Source organism: Protopterus annectens, chromosome 8.part1 (genome assembly GCF_019279795.1).
Source record: "Protopterus annectens isolate FY-2018-M chromosome 8.part1, PAN1.0, whole genome shotgun sequence".
In the NCBI taxonomy this organism is placed as follows: Eukaryota; Metazoa; Chordata; order Ceratodontiformes; family Protopteridae; genus Protopterus; species Protopterus annectens.
In genome coordinates this window covers 120212242-120224334 of record NC_056742.1, presented here as the reverse complement: position 1 = coordinate 120224334, position 12093 = coordinate 120212242, and the positions used below count along the sequence as shown (strand labels likewise).

Genomic DNA, 12093 nt, shown 5'->3' with positions numbered 1-12093 from the left:
AAATGTCTGAAATATTTGCTGATGTAGCCATCTTTCACCTTTTCATTTATATACTTTATTTATTTGTTTAATCCTAAGCATTCAATGAAGGTTATAGCCATTTGCTTGGATAACCTGTGCTCATACCTCTCAAGTGTACCTCATTACGAGGAACGTACCTCATTTGGGGTCTAAAACAGTTCATGTTCCTCAAAGTTCCACATTGAAAGAATCCGTCACACATTCAGTGTTAGGAATTTTTTAAAGTGAAATCCATGGTAAATAGAAATTAATCATATTAATTCATTAAAGGATCTTCTTTATGAGTAAAACCAGCATATTTTAACCATCCTATGACCTTCCTAGTTGAAACTGTTAGTAAGCCATTAGTATGTGTTCCACATTTTGCCCATTTGTTCCACATTATGAAGGTGAGTGTTCCTCATTTTGGAGATGGAAGGTTGAGAGATATGCCTATGCTCTAGTTCCAGTTGCTCAATAACAGCTTGAGGCATTTCCAAATGTTCCCTTGTTCACTTTAAAGTGGAGCCGAATCATAATACTCAGTAGATAGCTGTGGGTGATCTAAAGTCAGTGCACCTCAGAAAAAGAGCAAGACGAGCATTATACTGCTTGTCAGTGACAGCTGTTTAAAATAAGACAAGTGAACTCACTGTGAGAATAATAAAGTAAAAGGATGTGGGGACAAGGCGTCTGACTTCGTCAAGTGCTGTGGAAGAGCTTGCCTTATGTAAAAACTGCTTTGCATCTATTTCACATTGGCCTGACCATAAACTGGCAAGTGTTGATAGCAATCACTACAAGAATGTCTCTATTCAAGCTGCCATGTACAGTGGATATAAAAAGTTTATGCACCTCTGTTAAAATGCCAGGTTTTTGTGATATAAAAAAATGAGACCACAATCATTTCAAAACTTTTCCCACCTTTAATGTGACCTATAACCTGTACAATTCAATTGAAAAACAAACAAATCTGTTGGACGAAAAATATAAAAAATAAAAAACAAAAAAAGTACAATACGCTGGTTGCATAAGTATGCACACCCTTAAACTAATACTTTGCTGTGTGCACACCCTTAAACTAATACTGTGTTGAAGCACCTTTTGATTTAATTACAACATTAAGTCTTCTTGGGTATACACCTGCCATCAATTAAAGAGACTCTGATTAATCCCAAATAAAGTTCAGCTGTCCTAGAAGGATTTTCCTGACATTTACTCAGTTGCCTTATATAGCAAAAGTCATGGTTCGCAGACAGCTTACAAAGCATTCAAGGGATCTCATTCTTGAAAGGTATCAGTCATGAGCTGGGTACAAAAAAATTTCCACAGCATTGGATATAGCATGGAACACAGTGAAGACAGTCATCAAAAGTGGAGGAAATATGGGACAACAGTGACGCTGCAAAGAAAGTACCGTTGTGTACACTTACCATAAATGTAGATGTTCGAGTGTATTCACTGTTGCAGTCATCACACTTAGGTTATTTGCCTGCAGGTAGCCCTCAGTTGACCCGAATACCAGAGTCTTTGGATTTCTGCGTCAGATGCTGTCGCCTCTTCCATGACTTCAGGTCGTCAGGGGTATAAAACATGCAGCCGACGCCATTACATCAGTTTTTCTTCCCCAGATGTCAGGAGCCCTCAAAATAGGAAGCAATTAAATGGTGTGGAACACCTCCAGTAAAAAGTAAATACCACAGCCATAAGATATGGCCACAAAAGATCAAAGGTAGAAGGCATAGAGAAGTTAGGGGGGATGGAGGGAGGGTAACCAGGACTGCAACAGTGAATACACTTGAACACCTACATTTATGGTAAGTGTACACAACTGTACTATGTTCTTCATAATTCACTGTTGCAGTCATCGACTTGGGTTGATTCCCAAAGCTGAGGAAGGGTGGAGGCAGTTAAGAAGTGTTAGGGCTGGCTAGCAGGACTTGTAAGACTGCTGTGGCAAATCCAGCTCTGAATTTAGAAAAGACAGGCAAGTGGTAATGCTTGGTGAAGGTGTGTACAGAAAATACAGTTGTGTACGCATACCATAAATGTAAATGTTCGAGTGTATTCACTGTTGCAGTCATCACATTTGGGTTATCTGCTTGCAGTAGCCTTCAGTCGGCCTGATTATCAAAGTCTTGGGTCCTGCATCGGTTGTTGTCTCATCTTCCATGACGTCCAGTAGTCAGGGGTATAAAGCATTGCCCCAGATGTCAGGTGCCCCCCTAATGGGAAGCAATTAAATATATATACAAGTTAATACCTCCACCAAAAAAGCAAATACGCCAAAAAGCTTTTAAGCATAGTAAAAAGTAATAGAGGTATAGCCAAAAGAAGTCAGGGGGGCTGGAGGGAGGGTAACCAGGACTGCAACAGTGAATACACTCGAACATCTACATTTATGGTAAGTGTACACAATTGTACTATGTACTTCGTGTTTCACTGTTGCAGTCATCATATTTGGGTAGATTCCTAAGGATGGGAGGAGGAATTTAGATAGCATTAGGACCAGCTATAAGGCCCTGCAAGACTGCAGTGGCTAAGCCAGCTCTGGATTTAGAGAAAATTGGTAAATGGTAATGTTTGGTGAATGTATGTACAGAACTCCAGGTAGCAGCTTCTGGGATGTCCCTGGTAGGGACACTTCTGAGAAAGGCTGTAGAGGTAGCTGCAGCCCTGGTTGAATGTGGTCTTATCACCATGTGGGATAGGTTTTCCATGGTGCTTGTAGCAGAAATGAATGCAATGGCCTATCCATTTAGAAATGGTTTGCTTTGAAATGGCCTTCCCCTCTGCTCCTGCAGCAAATGCCACCAGCAGCTGTTCAGATTTCCTGAGAGGTTTAGTGCTGTCCAAGTAAAATCTAAGTTGTCAGTGCACATCTAAGGAGTGCAGTATCCATTCCCCTTTGTTCTGTGGATTAGAAAAGAAGGTTGGTAAATGAATGGACTGATTAAGAGCCACACTGGATATTACCTTGGGTATATAGGAGAGATTGGTCCTGAGGGACACCCTGTCTGCATGAAAGATGATGAAAGGCTCCAATGCCATAAGGACCTGTAAGTCAGACACCCTTCTTACTGAAGTGATGGCTAAAAGGAAGCTGTCCTCCAAGAAAAGAATTTCAACTCTGCATTTGCAGCTGGTTCAAAAGGAGGTAGAGTAAGTTTCTTCAATACGAAGTTAAGGTCCCAGGCTGAAGTAGGGGCTCTCCTGGGCGGTCTTAAGTATTTGGCCCCTCTGAGGAACTGCTTGAGCAGTGGATGAGAGAAGAGGGGTGGTTCTGTGTTGTAATGAGCTGAAATGGCTGAGGCATGAATTATGATGGAGGAAAAAGAAAGGCCCTTGTGAAGCATCTCAGTTAAGTACTGAAGAATCTGAGGTAAACTGGGTGCTGCTGTGCTCATCCCCGGAGTTTGGTTCCAGGAACAGAATCTTGTCCATTTTTCAGCATAAGATTTTCTAGTACTAGGCCTCCTTGCCTCCAGAGTGACATCCAACACTTGTTTACTGAGGGATGGTAATGGAGAGATAAGGTAATTAGCCAGGCTGCCAGGTTCAGGGTTTGAAGCTGAGGGTGCAGAATCTGGCCGTTTTGCTGGGACAGCAGGGTGGGGGTCAGAGGCAGGTGCCATGGTGCCAGCAGTGATACATTGCGGAAGAGGGGCTAACAGTGTTGTCGTGGCCTTCTGGTGCAATCAGTATCATCCTTGGTTTTTCCTGTTTTATCTACAGTAGTACCTTGGAGAGGAGAGGCAGAGGAGGAAAGGCATAAACTGATAGATATTTCTAGGTGAAGGACAGGGCATCCACTTTCAAAGTTTGTTTGTGGGGAGTCCTTGTGCATAATTTGTCCAATTGGTAGTTCTGGGGGAGGCAAACAGGTCTATCTCTGGGCTCCCCCATTTGTTTATCAACATGTTGAATGTCTTTAGTTCCAGTTTCCATTCGTGTGGGTCCATGAGATTTCTGCTTAGATCGTCTGACAGTGAATTTAGCTTACCTGGCAGGAATTGAGCCTGTAGGTGCACTTGGTAGCTCAAGGCTGTGTTCCACAGAGCCATGGCTAGTCTGCAGAGAGGGTATGACTGGGTTCCCCACTGCTTGTTTATATATAACATAACAGTGGTGTTGTCTGACTTCACCATTAATTGTCCTGGAAGAATGTGGTCCTTGAAGACTGTCAAGAGCATTCTGTACAGCTAACATTTCTTTTTGATTGATATGCAAGTGTATTTGACTTGGGTTCCATTTGCCCTGAATGCACCTCCCTGCCAGGTGAGCCCTCCATGCATAGTCTAATGCATCTGTTGTTAGGGTCTGGGCGACAGGGGGTAGAGTGAATGGCAGTCCCTTGTTTTGGTGGCAGGCCTCTGCCCACCAAAGGAACTCTAACTGTAGGCAAGGTATGATAGAAATCATTGCTTTTAGATCCTGAGAATGTTGACACCATAGGCTTTTTAGATACCATTGTAGTTTCCTCATATGCAGTCTTGCATATGGAATTAGAAGAATGCAGGAGGCCATGAACCCCAAGGCTTGCAGTATTTGTCTTGCAGATATCAGGGTCTTTGTGGCCATAAGTTTGAAGTAAGCTGTCAAATGAACTTGGCGTGAGGAAAGCGATCTGGGAAGTTGTGTTCAAGCTTGCTCCCAGGAATACAATTTGTTGGCAGGGTACCAGATGTGATTTCTTTTCGTTTATGGTGTACCCCAGAGAAGTTAGCACTTTTTGTACAAATGACAGATGATTCAATAGTATGTCCTGGCTTTCTGCCTCAATTAGACAATCGTCCAGGTATGGGTATATTTGAATATTTCTTTGCCTGCAAAATGCAATGACTGGAGACAGGCACTTTGTGAATACCCTGGGTGCAGTAGATAAGCCAAAGGGTAGTGTAGAGAACTGATAGTGCATGAAGCCTGCTTTGAAGCATAGGTATCTTCTGCAAGATTCCCTGATTGGGATGTGTAGGTAGGTTTCCTTTAAAGCCAGTGTTGCCAACCAGGCATCCTTGCCTAGCATAGGAAGCAACTGGTGAAGAGTTAGCATCTTGAATTTTGGGATTACCAAAAAAGTGTTTAGGATAGAGAGATCCAGGATAGGACGCCAGCAGTTGTCTTTTCTGGGCACCAGAGAAAGTCTTTAGTAGAAACCTTATCCCCTTTCCCTTTCTGGGACAGTTTTAATAGCCCTTATACTTAAGAGAGACAGAACTTGCTTTTGAGCCTCTGCCCACTGATTTAGGGGGTGATCTGGCCAACCGTTTGAGGTTGGTAAAGTATGGAAGTGGAATATGTATCCCTGGGAAACTATATTTAAAACCCATTTGTCCTCGGTAATGAGTTCCCAGTTTTTTGGCTGCAGAGCAATCTTTCCCCCTAAAGGAGCAGTCAGTTGAGAAGGGCTTGGAAGTTTTAAAGTTAAGTCATTGAGACAGGTTTACCATAAGGGGGGGGGGGGTCTTACTACTCCCTGCTTTGGAAGTGGGAGCCCCCCACTGCTTAGTCCTGTGTGTACCTTGGGACTGAAGCCTGAGTGTTCTGCTGGGTCTGAGTTTGGACTGAGAAGGCCTGGAAGAGGCAGGAAAGGACCAATTCTTAGACAGCCAATGCCTACTAAATCTTGGAGGCTGCACTTGCAGGAAATCTTTAACAGTTTGCATAGATTTAGCTTCTTCCTCCAACTTTTTAAGTACTTCTTCTGCTTTGTTGCCAAACAGGCGGTCCTGGTTTAAGGGAGCATCCAACAATTTAGCTTTAACATGATCTGGCAAAGATTGCTCTTTAAGCCAAGCATGCCTTCTAAGTACAGACCCAGTAACAGCAGCCCTGCAAGATGCCTCTAGTGAATCAAAACCACACTGCAAAGTATGTTTTCCAACTTGTTCAACAGAATGCATTAAATCCTGTAAATCCTTATTTTCAGCACAGTCAGGAATCAACATCATTTTCTGTTTAAGCAATCCGATAATATGCTGCTGATACTTTAACATATGAAACTGGCAATTTAAGGCCCTAATGGCCAAGGTTGCAGAAATGTATACCTTATTACCCCATCTATCCAGTGCCCTGGAATCTCTATCGGGGGGGGGGGGGGTAGGATTTTTGGCAGTAGTAGCCTTTACCCTTGGGTCCCTGTGCAATGGTCTCAGGATCCGCATTAGGATTTTTAAAGAGGAACTTGTGAGAGTTAGGAACCCTGTAATATCTATCTGGTTTTCTGGGAGCAGGAGGTAAGGAGTCAGGGGCCAAGCTAGACTCCATAAAGGCATCATCAACAATGTCCAGTACAGGGGGGATAGCTAAAGGCCTGTGTTGGGGCAGGAGTAAGAAATCCCCAAGCCTCTTTTTAGAATCAGAGTAATCCTGGCTTTCCTAGCGGGAATGCTCCCTAAGAGTATGCAAGGTTTCACCAAAAGAGAAATCCTCTGGTGGGGAAGCAGAAGGAATTGAGTCCTCTGCATCAGAATCCTCATATGCAGATAAGGGTAAATCCTGGTCATCAGAAGAAACACAAATTTCAGAACCCTGATCAGAAGAATCATAGCCAAATTCAGTCCTAGGTCTCTTAGAGGGGGAAGGTTTGCTTCCCCTAATTAAAGTAATAAGGTCTTCAGCCATTCTTATCATTTGTTTTTTAGGCACAGAGGCCTGACCATGCGGTCTGGGCGTCGGTTATCTAGGCATGGATTGAGTTTTAGGCCTTGAAGAAGAAGATGGTGTCGGTTTAATATGCAAGTCAGTAGGCCTGAATACACCCTCAGAGGCCGGTGCCTGTACAGCGGCTCCGGACCCATCCAAGGTAGAGACATCTGCAGGTTCCACAGTTGAAGCATCTCGCAGCATACCAGACTCCGAATGGGTCTCAGTAGAGGCCTACGAATCTGAAGTAGCGAGTATGAGGGGCTGCGAAAGTGCCTCACTGAGTACCAGCTAACTGGCAACTAACTTAAGAGAAGCGTCGTTAGCAGCTTTGGACCTAGGTGGCCTGTCTCTGTCTTTATCTTTGCTTTTTTTCGGAATGTCGGTAGTCATGTGGCCTACCAAAGCCATATCTGGACAATTGAACCGAGTACCGAAATATTTACAAGTGTAACTATACCAACGACGAATTGTTCGTTGTTTAAATAAGGCACAAAACTGACAGTGAGGTATGTTGTGGTCAGGGCCTAGGCAAGGAATACAGTATGAATGAAAATCTTTATGAGGTATTTGCTTTCCACAAGAAATACAACTACTGACTTTTACTGACATCGGTTTAGAGCAAGAAAAAGTTTCCCCAATGGGGTACTTAGCTTTAGTTGAAGACTTTGGTTCTGAAACTCGAAAACAAAACTTTCAAGAGTTGGCCGACCGGCACTTGCGAACTGCTTCTGCTTCGGCACCGCATGGCAAGAAAGACTGATGTAATGGCATTGGCTGCATGCTTTATACCCCTGACTATCTGACGTTGTGAAAGATGAGACAGCAACCAACGCAGGACCCAAGACTTTGATAATCAGGCCGACTGAGGGCTACTGCAAGCAAATAACCCAAATGTGATAACTGCAACAGTGAAACATGAAGAACATCTCCAGGTTGCAGCTTCCAGGATGTCCCTGGTAGGGACTCCCCTGAGAAATTCTGTAGAGGTTGAGGTACCCCTAGTGGAATGAGTTCTTATCCGCTCGGGGGTAGGTTTTCTATGGTGTTTGTAGCAGAAATGGATGCAGTGTGCTATCCATTTGGAAATGGTTTGCTTTGAAAGGGCCTTGCCCTCTGCCCCTGTAGCAAAGCTGACTAGCAGCTGGCCAGATTTTCTGAAAGGTTTAGTCCTATCAAGGTAGAACCTGAGCTGTCTGTGCACGTCCAAAGAGTGCAGGATCCTTTCCCCTTTATTCTGAGGAATAAGAAAAAAGGTTGGTAAATGGATGGATTGGTTTAAAGCCACACTGGATATCACTTTGGGCATAAATGATGGGTTAGTCCTGAGGGAAACCCTGTCCGCATGGAAGATAATGAAGGGTTCCACAGCCATAAGGGCCTGTAACTCAGACACTCTACTTGCTGAAGTGATGGCTAGAAGTAAGGCTGTTTTCCAAGAGAGGAATTTTAACTCTGCTGTAGCAGCAGGCTCAAAAGGGGGAAGCGTTAGCTTACTAGTACAAAGTTAAGGTCCCAGGCAGGAGTGGGAGCTCTCCTTGGGGGTCTTAAATTGTTAGCTCCTCTCAGGAACTGTTTGATCAGAGAGTGAGAGAAGAGGGGTGGCTCAGTATTGTAATGAGCTGAGATGGAAGAGGCATGAATCTTAATTGATGAGAAGGATAGGCCTTTGTGGAGTAGCTCTGCCAGATAATCTAGGATTTGAGGTAAGGTGGGCACGGCTGTGTCCTTTCCTTGAGACTGGCTCCAAGAACAGTATCTTTTCCACTTTTCTGAATAGGATTTCCTAGTACTAGGCCTCCTGGCCTCAAGGATGACATCCAGCACCTGTTTGCTGAGTTTTGCTGGTGATGTATTCAGGGAATAAGCCAGGCTACCAGGTTGAGGGTTTGCAGCTGAGGATGCAAAATCTGTCCCTCCTGCTGGGACAGCAGGGAGGGGGGTCTGATGAAGGTGCCAGGGTGGCACTGCTGTCAGACTGCATAGGAGTGGGTACCAGTGCTGGCGTGGCCAGTCTGGTGCAATAAGGATTGTCCTTGGACTGTCCTGTTTGATCTTGAGTAGTACTTTTGTAAGGAGGGGCAGAGGGGAAAAGGCATAGACTGAGAGGTTTTGCCATGTAAAGGATAGGGCATCCACTTTCCATGCTTGGCTGTGAAGAGTTCTGGTGCAGAATCTGTTCAGTTGATGGTTTTGGGGGGAAGCAAAGAGGTTCACCTCTGGTGTCCCCCACCTGTTGATTAGAAGTTTGAATGAGTTGGGTTCCAGTTTCCATTCATGTGGGTCCATTAGATTTCTGCTTAAGTCATCTGCCAGTGAATTTTGTTTGTCTGGCAGGAATTGAGATTGCAGGTGCACTTGATTGCCCAAGGTTGTGTTCCACAGAGCCATGGCTAACCTGCAGAGTGGGTAGGAATGAGTCCCCTCCTGCTTGTTTATGTACCACATAACTGTGGTGTTGTCTGTCCTTATCAAGAGTTGTCCTGGAAGGATAAGGTATTTGAAGGCTGTCAGTACATTCTATACAGCTAACATTTCTTTTTGACTGATATGCAGGTGAATTTGTCCTGGGCTCCATTTACTTTGAATGCATTTGCCTACCAAGTGAGCCCCCCATGCATAGTCTGATGGGTCTGTTGTCAAGGTTTGGGTGGGGGGGGGGGGTTGAGTGAAAGGGAGTCCCTTGTTGTGGTTGCAAGCCTCTGCCCACCAAAGGAACTCTGTCCTTAGGCAAGGAATGATAGGAATCACTGCTTCCAAGTCCTGAGAATGTTGACACCAGAGACATTTTAAGTACCACTGAAGTTTACTCATATGCAATCTTGCATATGGAATTAGGAAAATGCATGAGGCCATGAACCCTAGGGCTTGCAGAATGATGGGTTTGGATGGCCAGTAGTTTGAAGTAATTTGTCAAATAAACCTGCTTTTCTGGAGTGAGGAATGCCGTCTGGGAAGTTGTGTTCAAGCTTGCTTCCAGGAATACAATCTTCTGGGTGGGTACCAGATGCGATTTCTTTTCGTTGATAGTATACCTCAGAGAAGTTAGGAGTCTCTTTACAAACATCAGGTGCTGAAGTAGCAATTCCTGACTGTCCGCCTGAATCAGGCAATCGTCCAAGTATGGGTAAAGTGGAATATTTCTTTGCCTGCAGTATGCAATGGCTGGAGCCAGGCACTTTGTGAATACCCCGGGCGTAGTAGATCAGCCAAAGGGAATTGCAGAGAACTGATAGCATAGAGCCTACCCTGAAATGTAAGTATTTCCTGCAAGATTCCCTTATGGGACTGTGCAGATAAGCTTCTTTTAAGTCTAGGGTGACCAGCCAGGAGTCCTTGTCTAGCATAGGAAGCAGCTGCTGAAGTGTAAGCATTTTGAATTTTGGTACCACCAGGATGGTGTTGAGAATTGACAGCTCCAGAATAGGGCACCAGGAGTTCTCTTTTCTGGACACCAGGAACAGTCTGGAGTAGAAACCCTGTCCCCTTTGCTCTGTTGGAACAGGTTGAATAGCCCTGACACTGAGAAGAGAAAGTATTTGTTTTTGGGCCTCTGCCCACTGGTTTGGAGGAAGGTCTGGCAATCCGTTTGGGGTTGGCAGTGAGTGGAAGTAGAATCTGTATCCCTGGGATAAAATGTTTAAGACCCATCGGTCCTGGGTAATATTCTCCCAGTTTTTTGCATGCAGCTTTCCTCCTAGGGGTGCAAGTACTTGGGCATGGCTGGGAAGGATGAAGGACAAGTCATTGTAAACTTTTTCCATAAAGGGGTGGCTTACCACTCCCTGATTTTGAGGTGGGAGTACTCCATTGTTTTGATCTTTGCATACACTGAGAATGTAGTCTTTGTGGTCTGTTGCCCCTGGGTTTGGACTGAGAAGGTCTAGGAGGGACTGGAAAGGACCAGTTTTTTGAAGGCCAATGCTTACTGAATTTAGGTGGCTGTACCTGTAAGAAATCTTTAACAGTTTGCATAGCTTTAGCTTTTTCCTCCATCTTTTTCAGAACTTCTTCTGCTTTTGTGCCAAGCAAACATTCTTGGTTTAATGGAGCATCTAGTAATTTTGCTTTGACATGGTCTGGCAAGATTTGTTCCTTCAGCCAAGCATACCTTCTCAGAACAGACCTAGTGGCAGCAGCCCTGCAAGATGCTTCTAAGGCATCAAAACCACACTGCAAAGTAAGTTTACCAACTTGGTTTGCAGAATGCATTAACTCTTGTAAATCTTTATTTTCTGCACAATCTGGAATCAACAACATTTTTGTTTAATTAGTTTCTTAACATACTGCTGGTACTTCAACATGTGAAACTGGCAATTTAAAGCCCTGATGGCAAGAGTTGCAGAGGTATATACATTCTTACCCCATCTGTCTAAAGCCCTAGAATCCCTGTCTGAAGGGGTAAGGTTTTTGGCTGTAGTAGCCTTAATACCTTTAGGTCTCTGGGAAATGGTCTCTGGATCCACAGTGGGATTTTAAAGAGAAATTTGTGAGAGTCAGGTACTCTGCAGTACCTGTAAGGCTTTCTAGGAGCTGGTGTAAAGTATCAGGGGTAATACTGGACTCCATGAAGACAGCATCTACAATATCCAGGACAGGGGGTATAGCTAGAGGCCTGTGCTGATGCAAGTTTAGAAATTCCCTGAGTTTCTTTTTGGACAGTGGGTAGTCCTGGTATTCCCAGCGGAAATGCTCTCTTAGGGTATGCAAGGTTTTACCGAAAGAAAAGTCCTCTTGGGTGGAGGCAGAGAGAATGGAATCCTCTGCATCTGAATCCTCATAGGTAGATAAGGGTATATCCTGGTAATCAGGGGTCAGAGTCATCGGACTCATGGTCTGTAGAATCAGAAGGAAAATCAATTTTTTGTCTTTTAGAGGGGGAGGCTGGCTTCCCCTAATTAAAGTAATAAAATCTTCAGCCATTCTAAGCATTTGTTTCTGTGGCATGAGATCTTGAGAATGCACTTTGGTCGTTGTTTTCCTAGGCAAAGTGCGAACTCTGGGCCTGAGAACTTCAGTAGTTTTATTCAGAAACGAAGTAGTCAGTTTAATATGAACATTGGAAGGTCTGAATACACCTTCAAAAACCGGTGCCTGCACAGCGGCTCCGGACCCATCCAAGGTAGAGACATCCGCAGGTTCCACAGTCGAAGAAGCATTTTGCGGCATACCGGACTCTGAAAGGGTCTCAGTGGAGGCCTGCAAATCTGTAAAAGTGGGTATCAGGGGCTGCAAATACGCCTCACTGAGTACCGACGGTCTGGCGACTAGCTTAATGGAAGTGTCGTCGGCAGTTTTGGACCTATGCGGTCTGTCTCTGTCTTTATCCTTATGTTTTTTCAGAAGATTGGTAGTCAGATGGCTTATTGAAGCCATTTCGGAATACTGAGAATGAGAAAGAATATGGCGACAAAGATAGCCCGATGATGAATAGTGCGGGCGTTGAAC

The 12093-nt window shown here is 44.4% G+C and overlaps 1 long non-coding RNA gene across 2 annotated transcripts in view; it reads right to left on the bottom strand.

Annotated features, from left to right (window-relative positions):
• LOC122810233 overlaps positions 1-12093 on the bottom strand; it is a 1589896-nt gene that overhangs the window by 732952 nt on the left and 844851 nt on the right. The window lies entirely within an intron of this gene.